Source organism: Hordeum vulgare, chromosome 3H, assembly GCF_904849725.1.
Source record: "Hordeum vulgare subsp. vulgare chromosome 3H, MorexV3_pseudomolecules_assembly, whole genome shotgun sequence".
NCBI classification, from domain to species: Eukaryota; Viridiplantae; Streptophyta; class Magnoliopsida; order Poales; family Poaceae; genus Hordeum; species Hordeum vulgare.
Window position 1 is genome coordinate 618,512,342 of NC_058520.1, and position 15,352 is coordinate 618,527,693.

At 41.1% G+C, this 15,352-nt stretch overlaps 1 pseudogene; it reads right to left on the reverse strand.

The window, feature by feature from the left end:
* Window positions 1-314: 314 nt before the first annotated feature.
* On the reverse strand, window positions 315-3,914 carry LOC123442311 (annotated as a pseudogene).
* Between the last annotated feature and the right edge of the window lie 11,438 nt (window positions 3,915-15,352).

Here is a 15,352-nt window from a genome sequence, read left to right on the forward strand (position 1 = left end):
CAAATATGCAATAAACACACCCAAATCATGCTCTTTGTCGTCGGCGGCGACGGCGGCGCCGGGATAGGCCGGGGAGCGCCTGAACAGTCGCCGAAGGCGCGAGCGGCGACGGCGGCGCGGCCGGATGGGGGTGGCAGTGGGGAGCGAGCGCGCGAGAGTGGAGGAGCGAGCGCTGGAGAGTCGCGCGCGCGGAAGCTGGCGCAGCAAATAAGGGGCATGTGATTGCGTTTCGGCCAGCGCGCGCCGTTTTTACGCGTCCGCTGAAGCTGTCCGCCGCGTTGCGCGCGCTAAACCTGCTTTTTTGCGGCGCCGCGCTAGTATAGCGCGGCTGTTGGAGATGCTCTCAGTAGATCTCGTGAGGCGCCACCCACCAACAAGAAACGCCGGTGGACACGCACGGCAGGCAAAGGGCCGGAGATCGAACGGGTTGCGGGGAGCTTAGCCACTTGGCTCCTGCTGTCTACGGTGAGGTACATGTGGTTGAATATCGGCTCGGTCTCCCTGTGGCACCTCCCTCCCGAGTTCCACTGCCCTCCCCTGCAGTGAAATGGATCGATCATGAGAGTAAGATTAATTTTACCGATGACCGAATTGCCCGTGTGGTGAAAATCTCTTGATAATTAGTACGTACCTGAAGTGTGTTAGGGAGAATCCTCTGAAGACGACCTGGGTTCTTGTTGGGTCGATGTTCTTGTCGACCCATTTCGCCCATGTGGACATGTGGTCAGTGCTTTCGTGTATGCGTCCATCACCTCAAGGCTGTGGTGCACATGGTTGCCTTCTTGGTAGTAGTTCAGCCGGTGGAGTCATAGATAGATGTTTCTTCTTATCAATCAGGATGTAAACAGAGATGTTTCTTCTTGGTAGCAGAGGCCGGGGGCTCGTTTTCTCCTTCTCAAAAAAATTAAAAAATCGACAGCCTCAGTTTCTCGTACGATGTCGGCGGTCTGGTACGCCGGAGTTGTCGCGTCTAGCTCGGCCAGCCTCAGTTTCTCGCCGAGCACGGTGCCGTTTGGGCTTTCCCGGACCATCTCCTTGACCAGAAATGTCGATCTTATGAAATCAACAGAGCAATTGTAGGCAAAATCGACAAAATTGACCTCTAAACAAAATAAATTCATAAACTGGACTACGTTCAAAATAAATTCACTCAGCTGACCTTTTTGTGTGGCGCCCGACAGTCGGGCGTCACACTACACTATGTAATGCCTAGCATATGGGCGTTACACTTCTGACAAACGTGGCACCCGGGGCCACACTCCTCGTTGTATGGCGCCTAAGAGTAAGGAGCCACACTACATTGTGTGGCGCCTGACTGTAAGGAGTCACACTATCTTATATCAAACTGATGTAACTTTTAATCCGTACATTCGATGAAAACGTGCCTTATACGAATATTGTGTAATTTTTCGTGTTCTACGCAATAATGACATTTCCAGCTATATTACGATAAAATTTTAATGAAAAATATGTTATAAAAATACATCATAATATAACTAACCATATTTTTAAGACTTAAATTTGGCATGATGATAGACATTGACCTATAACTCTTATGTATTTGAATCCTACATGAGTTTTGCACTACATAATGTATACGTTCAGTCATGCCTATGCTTTCCATGTTAGTCATCTTTAACATGTTCATGTCTTGCATCTAAGTGACTAACATGATATAAATGAAATTCCATTACAGAAAGCTACATTTTATGAGATCCATGGTAAATCTAGTGAAGGAAGACCAAGTATGTCTTGAGCAAGAAGAATCACGAGCCCATCAATCCATCACATGCAGCATGTCTTGTGTTCTTGTTTGTCCCCTTGCATATTGCAATATATAGGATAACACGTACCTTGCAAAATTCAAAAAAGGTTTCTCCGAGTAAAAACCAAGGTTTTACTCGGAGAAGCCTTTTTTGAATTTTGGTTTTAACTCGGAGAAGATAACACGTACCTTGGTTTTTACACGTACTAGGTTTTCGCCCCATAGTCTTGTGTTCCCGATGACAGGCGCAGACGGTGGGTTTCCTGGTATTGCCCCGAAATTGCTTCTCCCTCTTTCCCTTGTTCTTGTTCTGGCTCGGAGGAAAAAACTGTGTATTTCCGTTATGTTTTATAATGAAAAGGGGGAAGCCCGGTTCAAAAAAAAGTATATTACATCGGATGTATGTACACAATGTTTGAGTCAGACTCTGTATGTGACAGAGTGGTGAAGCGAAATTTATACATGAGCCTATCAAATTTTCTGGAGTTTTTACAATATATATCCTAATAATTTGATAATTAGCCTAACTAGTTTGGTCCAACTTTTGCAAGACCATTGTAACCGCGATGAAACTAGTTTAGTACTACATCTTGAAGCCTCATTGCAACTTGTCCAGACAATATGACACTTGGTATGTACTCCCTCCGTTCCTAAATATAAGTCTTTCTAGAGATTCTATTAAAGGACTACATACGGATGTATATAGACATACTTTAGAGTGTATATTCACTCATTTTGCTTTGTATGTAGTCACCTAGTGAAATATCTTAAAAGACATATATTTAGGAACGGAGGGAGTAATTATGAACACTGCCATACAGAAGCATCTCTTAATTCTATCACATAAGTATGCAGACCATAGAATTTCCCGCAGAATAGCGGTATCGCAGACTCATTGGTTCCCATAGAATTTCGGAGCAATACCTTGGTTTTTCTTCAACCAAGGTACGTGTAAAAACCAAGGTACGTGTTATCTTCTCCGAGTTAAAACCAAAATTCAAAAAAGGCTTCTCCGAGTAAAATCTTGGTTTCTCCGAGTAAAATCTTGGTTTTTATTCGGAGAAGCCTTTTTTGAATTTTGCAAGGTACGTGTTATCCTATATATTGCAATATGTAAGGGGACAAACAAGAACACAAGACATGCTGCATGTAATGGATTGATAGGCTCCGTGATTCTTCTTGCTCAAGACATACTTGGTCTTTCTTCACTAGATTTACCATGGATCTCATAAAATGTAGCTTTCTGTAATGAAATTTTATTTACATCATGTTAGTCACTTAGATGAAAGACATGAACATGTTAAAGATGACTAACATGAAAAGCATAGGCATGACTGAACGTACACATTATGTAGTGCAAAACTCATGTAGGATTCAAATACATAAGAGTTATAGGTCAATGGCTATCATCATGTCAAATTTAAGTCTTAAAAATATGGTTAGTTATATTATGATGTATTTTTATAACATATTTTTCATTAAAAAATTATCCTAATATAGCTGAAAATGTCACCATTGCATAGAACACGAAAAATTACACAATATTCATATAAGGCACGTTTTCATCGGATGTACGGATTAAAAGTTACATCAGTTTTAATATAAGATAGTGTGACTCCTTACAGTCAGGCGCCACACAATGTAGTGTGGCTCCTTACTCTTAGGCGCCACACAACCAAGAGTGTGGCCCCGGATGCCACGTTGGCCAGAAGTGTAACGCCCATATGCTAGGCGTTACATAGTGTAGTGTGACGCCCGACTGTCGGACGCCACACAAAAGGATCAGCTGAGTGAATTTATTTTGAACGTAGTCCAGTTTGTGAATTTGTTTCGTTTAGTGGTTAATTTTGTCGATTTTGCCAGCAATTGTAGTCCTGCAATCAACTAGTACCATTGAGTAGTTGGATCGACAAGATTCTAGTAGTAAGAAATAAAACAGTTGATATTCAGTGAGGTTGGCAGCTGATACCCTGAACTTGAAGTAGTATCCTCTAGTTTTGAACTGGTTCTTCCCGGACCTTTCGTACACGTTCTTCTTGTTCCTGACGCCATGGCGCAGAATGCAGACCAGAGACTCTCACATGTTGCGGTTCAGCGAGTCGCGGACGAATATGATCCTCTGGCCTCGCAGGAAATCAGTCACGTTCATCCTCTGGCCTCGCAACCTCTCGCAGCCTCCTGATTTTCAATGCTTCATGCATGTGGCAAGAATTGACGTCGCGGTAACTTACGCAGAGGGACTAGGAAGGCGTGGGCGCCTTGCTGCTTTTCTTACCATAGAAGCAAGTGCTCCTTTTGATTTGCTTCTAGCCTTATGCTGGAAGCAAGTGAAACTTTGTTTCTAGTAGTGTCAGTTTACTAGTTTATCAGCCATGATGGTGTTGGTGCTAAAAGTCTGTATTTTGATTGTGCAAATATTTTTGGTACTTTAGAGGTGAAGGAATTGGGGCCATGGGCGAAGGGGCTGCTGAACGGGATGCCGGATGCGGCGGCAGGGCCGGCGGCCATGGGCTCCGTCGCCAAGTACCCGCTGGTACTGGCCGAGGACAGGACGCGACAGCTCATGGTTTGATAATAAAACAAGGCATTAGATATTCATCTGTGCGCTTCTCTGTATTCGCTTCCTGAGCAAGGATTGAACCTCATTCAAGTGAAGTGTTGCTTTCCTGCTTATATCATATACATGTAATGTTTCTTCGGTTTAGTGCAGCTTGCAATTTTGTTGAGATTTGTTACTTCAGTTAGAAAACTTCAGTTTGGGTCTGCACCACGATTCCTCAAACGTAAGGAAATCATTTGCTTGCCAGGTTTTCTACAACTTGCCATTTTTTTAGATTTGTTAGTCAGTTAGAAAAATTAAGTTGGGTATGCACCACAATTTCTAATAATTCAATGAAGGTTTGACATTGTTTAATCCTTTTAGTTGCTTCATCTGTAGTGAGTTCCAAGATATATTTGATGTGGACTGCTCCATAGCATCACTGAGAGGGGATTTGAAAGCGGAAAGAATTGACTCCATTCTGCCTGTCAGTTGGTACTACCATAATGAGCTTTGCTTGCATTTCTGAATTATATGCATCCTGATAAGGATTCTCGGTGTTTATTTTGGAGAAAATAGATTTAGAAGATATCAATCAGATAACGATTTGTATTTCCATGTACATACTATTGTCGAATGGAATTCTTTGTACGCCCAATATATACTATTTTTGGGTTTCTTACTCACTGTCTATAAACCACTCGGAATTGTGGAGTACCTATAAGTGAACACATGGTCATTTTAAAAACTGTTGCATACCAGGATGTCAAGATCATACTTCTCCCTACATCAACTTGATTAGTACGCACAATTACGCCTCAAGAGAGAATCCAATTAAAGGTATACTTTGATCTCTTTCTTGTTTGTATATCACAAAACACAAGTATATGGTTTAATAAAGTACAAAGCATGAGTTATGGGACTTCAATTCCGTCATATTAGTTTTAGCATACTGTAGCTACACAAAGGATGTCATGAGAATTGAGCTGGCACTATATTCTTGGTGCAGGAGATGATGAAGAGAGTTGGACACGTGATCTAACTCCTACATTATTTTGGAACCATTCATATGATCTGCTAGATGGTGGACCAGATCTTTGTAATCAGTTAGTTGCCGATATTGTTGAAAAGAACAGGGCAAGGGATGAATAGTCTCATCATTTACTATGTGAAAAAGGATAAGACTACAATGTGCAGAAGATATACCTAATATAATAGTTCCCTCTTTTACGGGTTAAATATACCTTTATTTAAGCTTTGGAGGTAACATTTCTGTTCATGCATAGTGCCACACTCACGCATTTTATGCTTTTGCACATGAATTATACCTTCAAACAATGAAAGAAACATTGCAATCCTTCATTTCAAATATTGCTGAGCGCTGAGACATTTAATTCTGCTATTTGAAGTGTATGATGAAAATCTTCTAAAGAAGTTACATGATTTACACTTTATACTCACACTCTTAATATTCTTTGCAGGTGGAAATGAGCTGGAGTCAGACTCTCTTCCATCTCTAAAAAGATATCTGACACTTCTTATGTCGATAAATTTCCTGGTAATGTGATTCTCAGTTTGGAAAGTCACATGTGATCTGTGTATCTCATGTCTTCACACTTCTTATGTCGATGGATTTCTTGGTTATGTGATTCTTCCCAGCACCAAGTTGCTCATGTCAGTGCTTCTATTTTATGCATGTGCGTCTGTATCGGATTTTTGTTGATCTATCATCTGTTTACATGTCTTCTCACTATGCTAAATCTATTATTGTGTAGACACGTTTACAAATATGACAACTAGATTGGTGCGTACAATCCCGCCTGAGGAGGTGCTACCGGGTGGCGCCTCAACCACTAGTCTGTTTGCATGTGTAGCATTCTGGCTTGACCATGGAGGCTCTATTGTTTACGTCCAATCCCACACCAGTGCCGCTGCACCGTATGAATTTACCTTCATGATTGTTTCCTTGCGTAGCTATGGTCTCTAGAATGATTGTATCTTAGGCATTTCTGTTGATTTTTCTTGCTGTAAAATCCGCCTCTATTAATTCATTGCACATTTCTTGCAGCTATCAAGCAAGAGAGTAATGGACTTTCACAGGGCAGGGTCTCCCCATACAGGAGCTGGTGCTCTAGACCCTGAACGGACCGACACTGCTTGCAAGCACCTGAGGGCACTCAATACCCAGTTTGCAAGGAAATGTATTCATGAGATAGTTATTGTGTTATGTAAACCTGGGAAATGTATTATGTGATGTTATATGATGGATGATTTTAATTCGACTTGGAGTTTTCTTGATTTGAATATGAAATAGTGTTGGATTTAATATTGGACAAATAATTTGGTTGAAAAGAACCAACAAATAGAAATGAAACCAAGTTCTGAAACAAAAAGTTGTTGAATCCAAAAATGAAAAAAGGCCAGAACTCAAACTGGACCAAATGTATTTGGGCACTAAATGGCCAGGGCCCAAATTATAATGATAAATTTGTTTTTGAAAAAATAATACTAGAAGTGGTTATAAATAGGCTAAGGCACAAAAAGAAGCCCAATAAAAAAAAGCCCAAAAAAATAAAACCAACCCATGTGATCGATTAAAATGGGTTGGGCTAATTTCAACCATGACGTTTTGATTTCGTCGTAATTTTGCCACATAGGACTGCCACGTAGGACTAGGTTAGGTTTCCTAAATCGTCGTAAAGGTCATGACGATCCAGGAATCATCGTAAAAGTTACGACGATTTTGATCAAAACGTCGCTGCTGTCAGTTTTTGACGCTTCGTTTTTCGTCGTGAGATCGTTGTAAATTAAGAACCGTGACGATTTAGCAACGAAAATATAGCGTCGTGTATTAGCATATTTTTGTAGTGAGGTCAATCTAGTCAACTGTTAGTTGTGGTAACCAACTTAGAAGCATTCTTCGATGATGGATAGTCATACTGGGGGGGGGGAGGAGTTGCTTGCCAATAGCAGTAAAGTTGCCTCATCTAGCACACAAAGTTGCTCAAAAAAAGTTCATGGTAATCTATACATATGGGATCTAGTTTTGAAGAGCTCGTTATAAGAAACACAACCGTGAAAACGGATCGTCATTTTGATGCTCGGTTGAAAAATTATAACTTTTTGAATTTTTTGAAATGCTAATAAATACACGTGGTTTTTATTTTTGGTTGTTCTCGAGCGGACGTCGCTGGCCACGTCCATATTTTTTCGAAATGGAGGCTGAGTCCCGGCCTCTGCATCGATGGCCACGTCCATATAATTGACGCAATCACAATCATGATGATAATCTGAACATTAAAGGAAGATTGGATCTCGAGCAGTAGGGTCAAAGAACTGGTGTGTACGATTTCCAACATACAACGTCCTGAATGGAGATCCGCATCACTTAGGACACATGCCAATAAGTATCTTACTCGAAGGTTCAAACAGAGCTTGGGTAGGCCGGAGCAGTGCACACATTTTTAGATTTGATACAAGAAGAAGACTGCGAGACAGTGCTAAATAATGCTTGAGCTGCTGCTAGTCCAAGAGGGGGTCAAGGTACCTCTGAGATGTTAAGATCGTTAGCTCCTGACTTCAAAAACAGGGACCATAACGTTTTAGGTGATCTTCCGAAAAAAATTAAGGCACTCGAAAAGGAATTGGAAGAGGTAATAAGAGGAGCAATTAATCAACAACGAGTATCCAAAGAACATCTCCTAGGGGACAAGCTTGATCGATTAGAACAACACACATTTTGGAGGCAAAGAGGCCATGTTAAATGGATACATGATGGAGATAAAAACACAACTTTTTTCCATGCTTTTGCTACAGAGAGAAAGACGAGGAATACATTGCAAAGGCAGAACACTGAAGATGGCAGATGTATAGAGGGGAATGATAGGCTGAAAGAATACATGACAAATTATTTTCTAATATCTTCTTCTCCGCCACAAGACAAGACAATGACGCCATCCTACAGTTCGTGTATCCCAAAGTAACCTTGGATATGAATGGGATCTTATGTGCTGAATATAGGGAGGATGAAGTGAAAACTACACTGCACAACATTGGGGGCCTAAAAGCCCCTAGACCTGAAGGGATGCTATCTATATATTTTTAACAATTTTGGCACACTGTTGGTAAGCAGGTCACTGAAGATGTTCTGAAGGTCCTAAAAGGTGGTAAAATACCAGATAGCTGGAATGACAGTCTTGTAGTTCTCATTCCAATGAATACCAATCCAGAGAGAATAAAGGACCCGCAGCCTATAAGTTTATGCAATGTGATATATGTTGGCGCCGCCCCTCGCAGTGTGGCTTCTTCTTCCTCCTGGTTGTCTCTCACAACTCTCTCATCTTCTCTCATGAACACACACCATGGAACCAACTCTGAAACACACACACACACATGTACCAAGGAAGAGGAACGCAATGGCTTTGCCAAAGACACTCCCTTGGTAACCCACAGCGGCTACAAGTTTTATGCTCTAGGCGTCACAGCCTCGTCTTTTCATTCATGGGCCGGACTTATATAGCTTGTAGGATGAAGCTGGTTTTTGGGTGAGCTGGTGGCGCTTGCTGGATGTTTGCAGGCTACCAACGAAAGTTTCTATTATCTGTGGTTGTAGTTTGGACTCTTAGCTATTTGTGTTCGCTGAGCCTGGTATGTAGTTTGATGTTTGGAGATACTCCTGTGGTACTCGTATGTTGGTAGGCTAGCTTTTGATATGCGTGATGGATGATGACACCAGGTTTTCGCCCCGCAGTCTATTGTTCCTGATGACAGACGTAGAAGGTGGGTTTCCTGGTATTGTCATGAGCTCGCTTCTTTCCCTTTTCCTTTTCTTTGGTTCTGGTCCGAAAAAACATTGTATTTCCGTTATGAAAGTAATGGAAAGGGGAGGAGCCCGGTTCGAAAAAAAACCCACAGTATGAACACCAACGGGCTAACTAGTAGACCTATTCTCCTCGCTCCAATCCAGCTTTCCATTCAGCCCGTCTGGCCGCTTCACGCGACCGTGCCGCATCACACAGCACCACAAGCATCTCGTCATACTCGCCGCATCGCACGGCAGCCCTCTGCCCACTCAGCCGAAGCTTCATCAGACAATCTAGTCCCTGGACAAACTAGCTACATGCATAACGAAAACTAAACATGTTGATACATGAATCAACATTAAAGCTAACAATATATAAGCTGGTGTCCAAGGTAATCACAATCCGCTTAAAAATCATACCCCCGGATGTTATCTCCTTAAACAAAAGTGCTTTTGTACCTGGACATATGATATCCGAGAATATGCTTTTAGCATATGAATTAACTCACTTCTTACAAAGGAGGAGGAATGGATCAATGGGTTATGTTGCACTCAAATCGGGCATCAGCAAAGCATACGACCATGTCGAATGGAGATTTTTGAAGGATATCATGTATAAACTAGGTTTAATGGTGGATGGATTCAATTAGTAAGGAAGTGCGTCACCACCATCAGATACCAAATCAAGGTAAATAAAGAAATCACATATGTAATTATTCCTCAAAGGGACTAAGACAAGGGGATCCTTTGTCCCCTTATCTATTTTTACTTTGTGCTGAAGCATTTCTGCCATACCACACCATGTCGAACAGATAGGAAGACTGAAGGGGATCAAAGTCTGTAATGGTCCCAAAGTATTAACTAGTTATCATTTGCAGATGATTCATTGTTGGTAACGAAAGAAAATGCTAGAAATGTGCATGAGGTGAATCGTATTCTCAACATATATGAAGCATGCTCAGGCCAGGTGATCAACAAAGACAAGTCAGCCATCTTGTATAGCAAGAACACAAGATCTTGGCAGAAGGAGGAGGTTAGACGCATCTTGTATAGCAAGAACTATCTACTAAATATCTAGGGGTCCCAACTTATATAGGCAAATAAAAGAGAAACCTTCGAATATATAAAAGAAAGAGTGTGCAAGAACATACAAGGTTGAAAGAACAAATTATTTTCAAAATACTTATAAAAGCCGTGGCACAAGCTATACATACATAAACGATGACTTGCTTTGATATAACAAAGTCTATATGTATCTAAGCTCAACGATATGACACAAGTGGTGCAGTCAGATGGATAAGCAAAATAAAATGCATTAGGTCTCCTGCAATAAGTTGTCGAGGCCAAAAAAGGATGGAGGGATGGGTTTTAGAGATCTATATTCTTTTAATCTAGCTATACTAGCAAGGCAAGTATGGAGAATCACTCAGAAACCTTCATCATTGTGCGCTAAAGTTCTCTCGGCAAAATATTTTCGAGGAAACTCATTTTCGAAAGCTATTCCCAAGAAGGGTATTTCCTACTTTTGGCGCAACACCTTGAAGGGTACGGAGCTACTAAAAAGACGCATTTTATGATGGGCTGGGGATGACAAAAGCATAAATGTTTGGACTGATCCATGGATCCCACGGGATGGCACGAGAAGAATAATATCAGAAAAAAGGAACAGCCTTATAACGAAAGTCTCTGAATTGATTGACCCTTGAACAAACTCATGGGATGTAAATTTAGTACAGCAGACCTTCCTACCCGAGGATGTAAATGTATCCTACAAATACCCATCCATGAAGATATCGAAGACTTTATAGCCTGGCACTATGATAAAAAAGGCATTTTCTCTGTAAAATCAGGATATAAATAGATATTGGATACTCGAGATCAGTAATCCCTTTTAGGTAGACGTCTTCTTCTAGTGCAGATAACAAGTTCTATTTGAAGAAACTATGGCACTATCACTACCAGGCAAGGTGCTACATTTCTTATGGTGGATCACCACCTACAGTTTGCCTCTACGTACAAAGCTTCAGCGCAGAGGTATGGATATTGACACAAGATGTCCCTTGTGATTTAGATATGACGAAGATGGCGATCATTGTTTCTTAAAATGCAAAAAGGTAAAAGGCATATGGAGATATGCTATGTTAGAACACATTAGGCTTGGACTACTTGGATGCCTATATTCCGTTAATTCATGGAATCAATTTTTGAACTTAATGAAGAAGAAAAATTGAGAACTTGCATTCTCCTCTAGATATGGTGGCATCAGAGAAACAAAGCTAATGTGAGAGATGGAGTTTAGTTGAACGATGAAATATGTTTCTCAATTAACCACTATCTTACTTAGTTTTTCAACAATGTGCAGCCAAAACAAACATAGAAGACATAACATGATCCAAATATGGAGTCCTCCTCTCGTGGGAATTATGAAGATTAACATTTATGGCGCCTTTCAGGAGGAGACTCAGTCTGGAGTTTGGGCTTCACTCTAAGAAATGATACAGGTGCCCTAGTAGCGACTGGAGCAGGAAGTCTGGAAAACGTATATGCCCTTCATTCTGAAGCATTGATCATGTTTCATGCTGCCAACCTGGCAATGACGATAGGATGTGATCAGCTAATTATAGAAACCGACTCTCTTTGTTGAAGCAGGCTATAACATAAAATACTTATGATCTATTACATCTAGGTGCTATTTTTAGAGATATCAAATGTCAACTTAGAGTTGGTTTATCTCATGTATCTATAAAACATTGTAGCTGGGAATGTAACCATGTTGCACACACTTTAGCTGCACATGGCATAGTTGTGACTAGGAGTACATGGTGTTAGGAAAGAGCAACTAACATTCACAGGGGGCCAAGGGCCAGTACATATACATGTGGTAAAAGGCAAAAAAAACTTATACAATGGGGATGTACACTAAAGGGACTATACACATCTAACACTCCCCTCAAACTCATGGTGGATCAACAACACTGAGTTTGGAGAGAAAGAACTCATGCCGCACTCGAGTCTGTGCCTTTGTGAACAAGTCTGACAATTGTAACTCAGATGACACATAATGAAGAGCGAGAGTCTGATCATCCACATTAGCATGAACAAAGTGGGCATCCACACTAATGTGCTTGGTGAGGTCATGCTTCACCGGGTCACACGCGATATTGAAAGCACCTGTGCTATCTGACAATAAGGGAGTCTATATAGTAACAAGCACACCAAATTCCTCAAGTAACCATCGTAACCACATCAGCTCAGCCATAGCCATCGCATGCAACTCAGCCTTGGTACTTGAGCGAGAAACTGCAATCTGTTTATTGGTCTTCTAGGAAGTAAGAGAGCCACCAAGAAAAACACAGTAAGCAGATAATGAGCGGTGATCAAAGTGATCACTAGCCCACGTAGCATCAGAGTAGGCCTAGAGCTCGACTGAGCTAGAGCGGGAATTGAATTGGCGATAAGAGATCGTGCTACGAAGATATCGTAGAACACGGAGGAGGTGACTATAGTGGACAGAGGTGGGGGCTGCAACAAACTGACTGAGAATGTGAACAGGATAGGAGATGTCAGGACGCGTAATAGCAAGATAGATAAGGCTCCCAACGATGTGACGATAGCGAGTGGGATTAGGAAGAAGATCACCGTAAAAGCACGAAGTTGAATATTGAGCGCCATAGGAGTCACAACAGTGCGCTCATCGCCAAGAGCGGAGCGAGCAAGAAGATATAAGTGTTCTGGACATCAAGTTGAGACACAGACCAATGACGAACAGAAGCCACAACAAGGAGCGTGCGGACAGTGGTCATGTGGGCTACAGGAGCGAATGCCTCATCATAATCTCGGCCTTGCTCCAGCTGAAAACCACGAGCCACAACACGAGCTTTGTAGCGCTCAAGAGAACCATCGGAGCGAGTCTTAATTTTATAGACCCACTTGCAGGTGATGGTACGTACAACAGATGGAAGGGAAACCATATCCCAGGTGCCATTGCGCTCAAGGGCAGCAAGCTCCTCGACCATCAGAAGATGCTATTCAGGCTGAGTCATGGCAGTCCGATAGGAAGTGGGCTCAGCCAAAACAGAGAGACCATAACGGTCAGGAGAATAGCGATCAGGCAGGGGGGGGGGGCGACCGAGCACGAACTTTATGAACTGGGGGAGGCGTGGAGGGAGGCGCTCCGGAAGTGGAGGGCGCTTCAGTAGGATCATCTTCACTATGAGGGCGGCGACTGTAGTGGAGAGGAAAAGGAGAGACAAATGATGAGGTTGTGGAGGAGGATGGAGGGGAACGAGATATGAACAGTGAGGGTGCACTACAAGAAAACAGACTTTAAGTAACACAATCATGTAACAGATTAAAAAATGTGTTACAAGTGGAATTCTTGTAACACATCATTTTGTGTCCAACGACAGGCAGTAACACAGACTATATAAGACCTCAGAATGTGTTACATCAATATTACAACTGTAACATATAAATATATGTTGGTCGAATGTGTTACATAGATTTTGATATGGTAACATATAAATATGTGTTACTCAAATGTGTTACGTGTTAGTATCACATAAGCATGGCTGATACATATTGTTACATGTTCTATTATTTATATGGGGACTAGAAAAACCAAAAATCAACTGCATACATAGATCACAAATACCTTTGACATATAGGGTGCATGTGTCAATATGATTTTTTATAAATATGTTATTATCTTGGTAAATAGTGTTCGCATTCTTTGGTAATATGGTATGAAAAAACAATATAGTTTGGTTGGTAAATACCAAACTATTTTTGGTATGGTTGCAGTGTATTGACCATATTTTTATGTGAATGTTAGGACGACTCGGTGACCATAAATGTGAAATGCGTACTTTGAAATGATCATATGAAATTCAGTATTTGATGTCAATACTCACAAAGGAGTGGAAGACCAACAACACACGAGAGCTTAAATTTGGGCATCGTTTTAAGAACCGGACCGACGGTTTCACTGGAAAAAGAAGGAACCAAGGCCTCGTCCGGGTTTTATATTTTAAGGCGTGAGGCGGGATGGAACAAGAGATCGAGAAAAGGTTGCCTCGAAAATGAGACGTTTTAAGAGCGTCATTACAAAGCATGTCTACACGGATATGAGACGTCTAAGAGCGTCCTTATTCTCCTAGAGACACATCGATAAATTAATGCTAAATGCAATTGCATATATTCTCTTTTGTTGTATATTTTTTACGTCCTCCGGTCTATATTACTTGTCGTAGAAATGGATGTATCTAGACGTATTTAGTGATAGATACATTTAATTCAGAAATAAATAATATGGATCGAAGGGAGTATCTCAATTTCACTTAATAAAATTACTTTCTTATATAAAATAATTTGACTCTCATTTCCATATCAGAAAATATTTACAAAAATTATGGCATCACACAGAACAATAACAATTTATTACTAAGAGCAGTAGTATTTTACATACTCAATTGTACACATCATCTATAAATTTTTTTGTTTCACAAGTCACTTACGCTGCCAGTAAACTTTTACACCATGCCACTTCTACTACTGATCCGGATGTAACTAACATCACAGATAGCTGTAGAATTGGTGAACTGATCACTGCGCATACAACAGAAAAATGAATGAGTTAACAGACTGAACAAATTCCGTGTATATGAAATTTGCTAGGTGGTAGCACTTGCTCCTTCATATAAAAAGTCAAGCATGTTCTGGTTTATGAGAACATGCTCCTGCTACATGGTGCACTCCATTCAACACACAACATGTCATATCAAATAGAAAGAAATAGAAGGGAAAGTGAGATGGGTTTCCAAGGAGCTAGATGGGGCACAGACTCAGGGCGGCCACGTGATTTATGGAGGAAGGGAGGAAGCAAATTCCATCCATGGCTGCATATTCACCATCTCTACCAGCATTTGCCGCCATGGTGATCAGTTAGGAAGATTCATTCCGTCCAAGTGGGTTGTCCGTTGCTGGAATTTGTTTGCCGTCCAAGATATAACGCCTTAAAAATGATAATATATCCATCCACGGTGCTCTTTATAAGACAACATAAGAAAAATTTCTACAAATTAGAAACCACATGTATGAATTGATCTCTCGCTCTTCTAGTACAAGGCATGTCTATTCCAAAAAATATGAGAACATGGGCACAAAGTTCCTATTATCAGTTATGGGGCAGAATGCATGCGCTTAGATAGTTGATACACGAATATTATTAACTTCATGAAAAATAAAT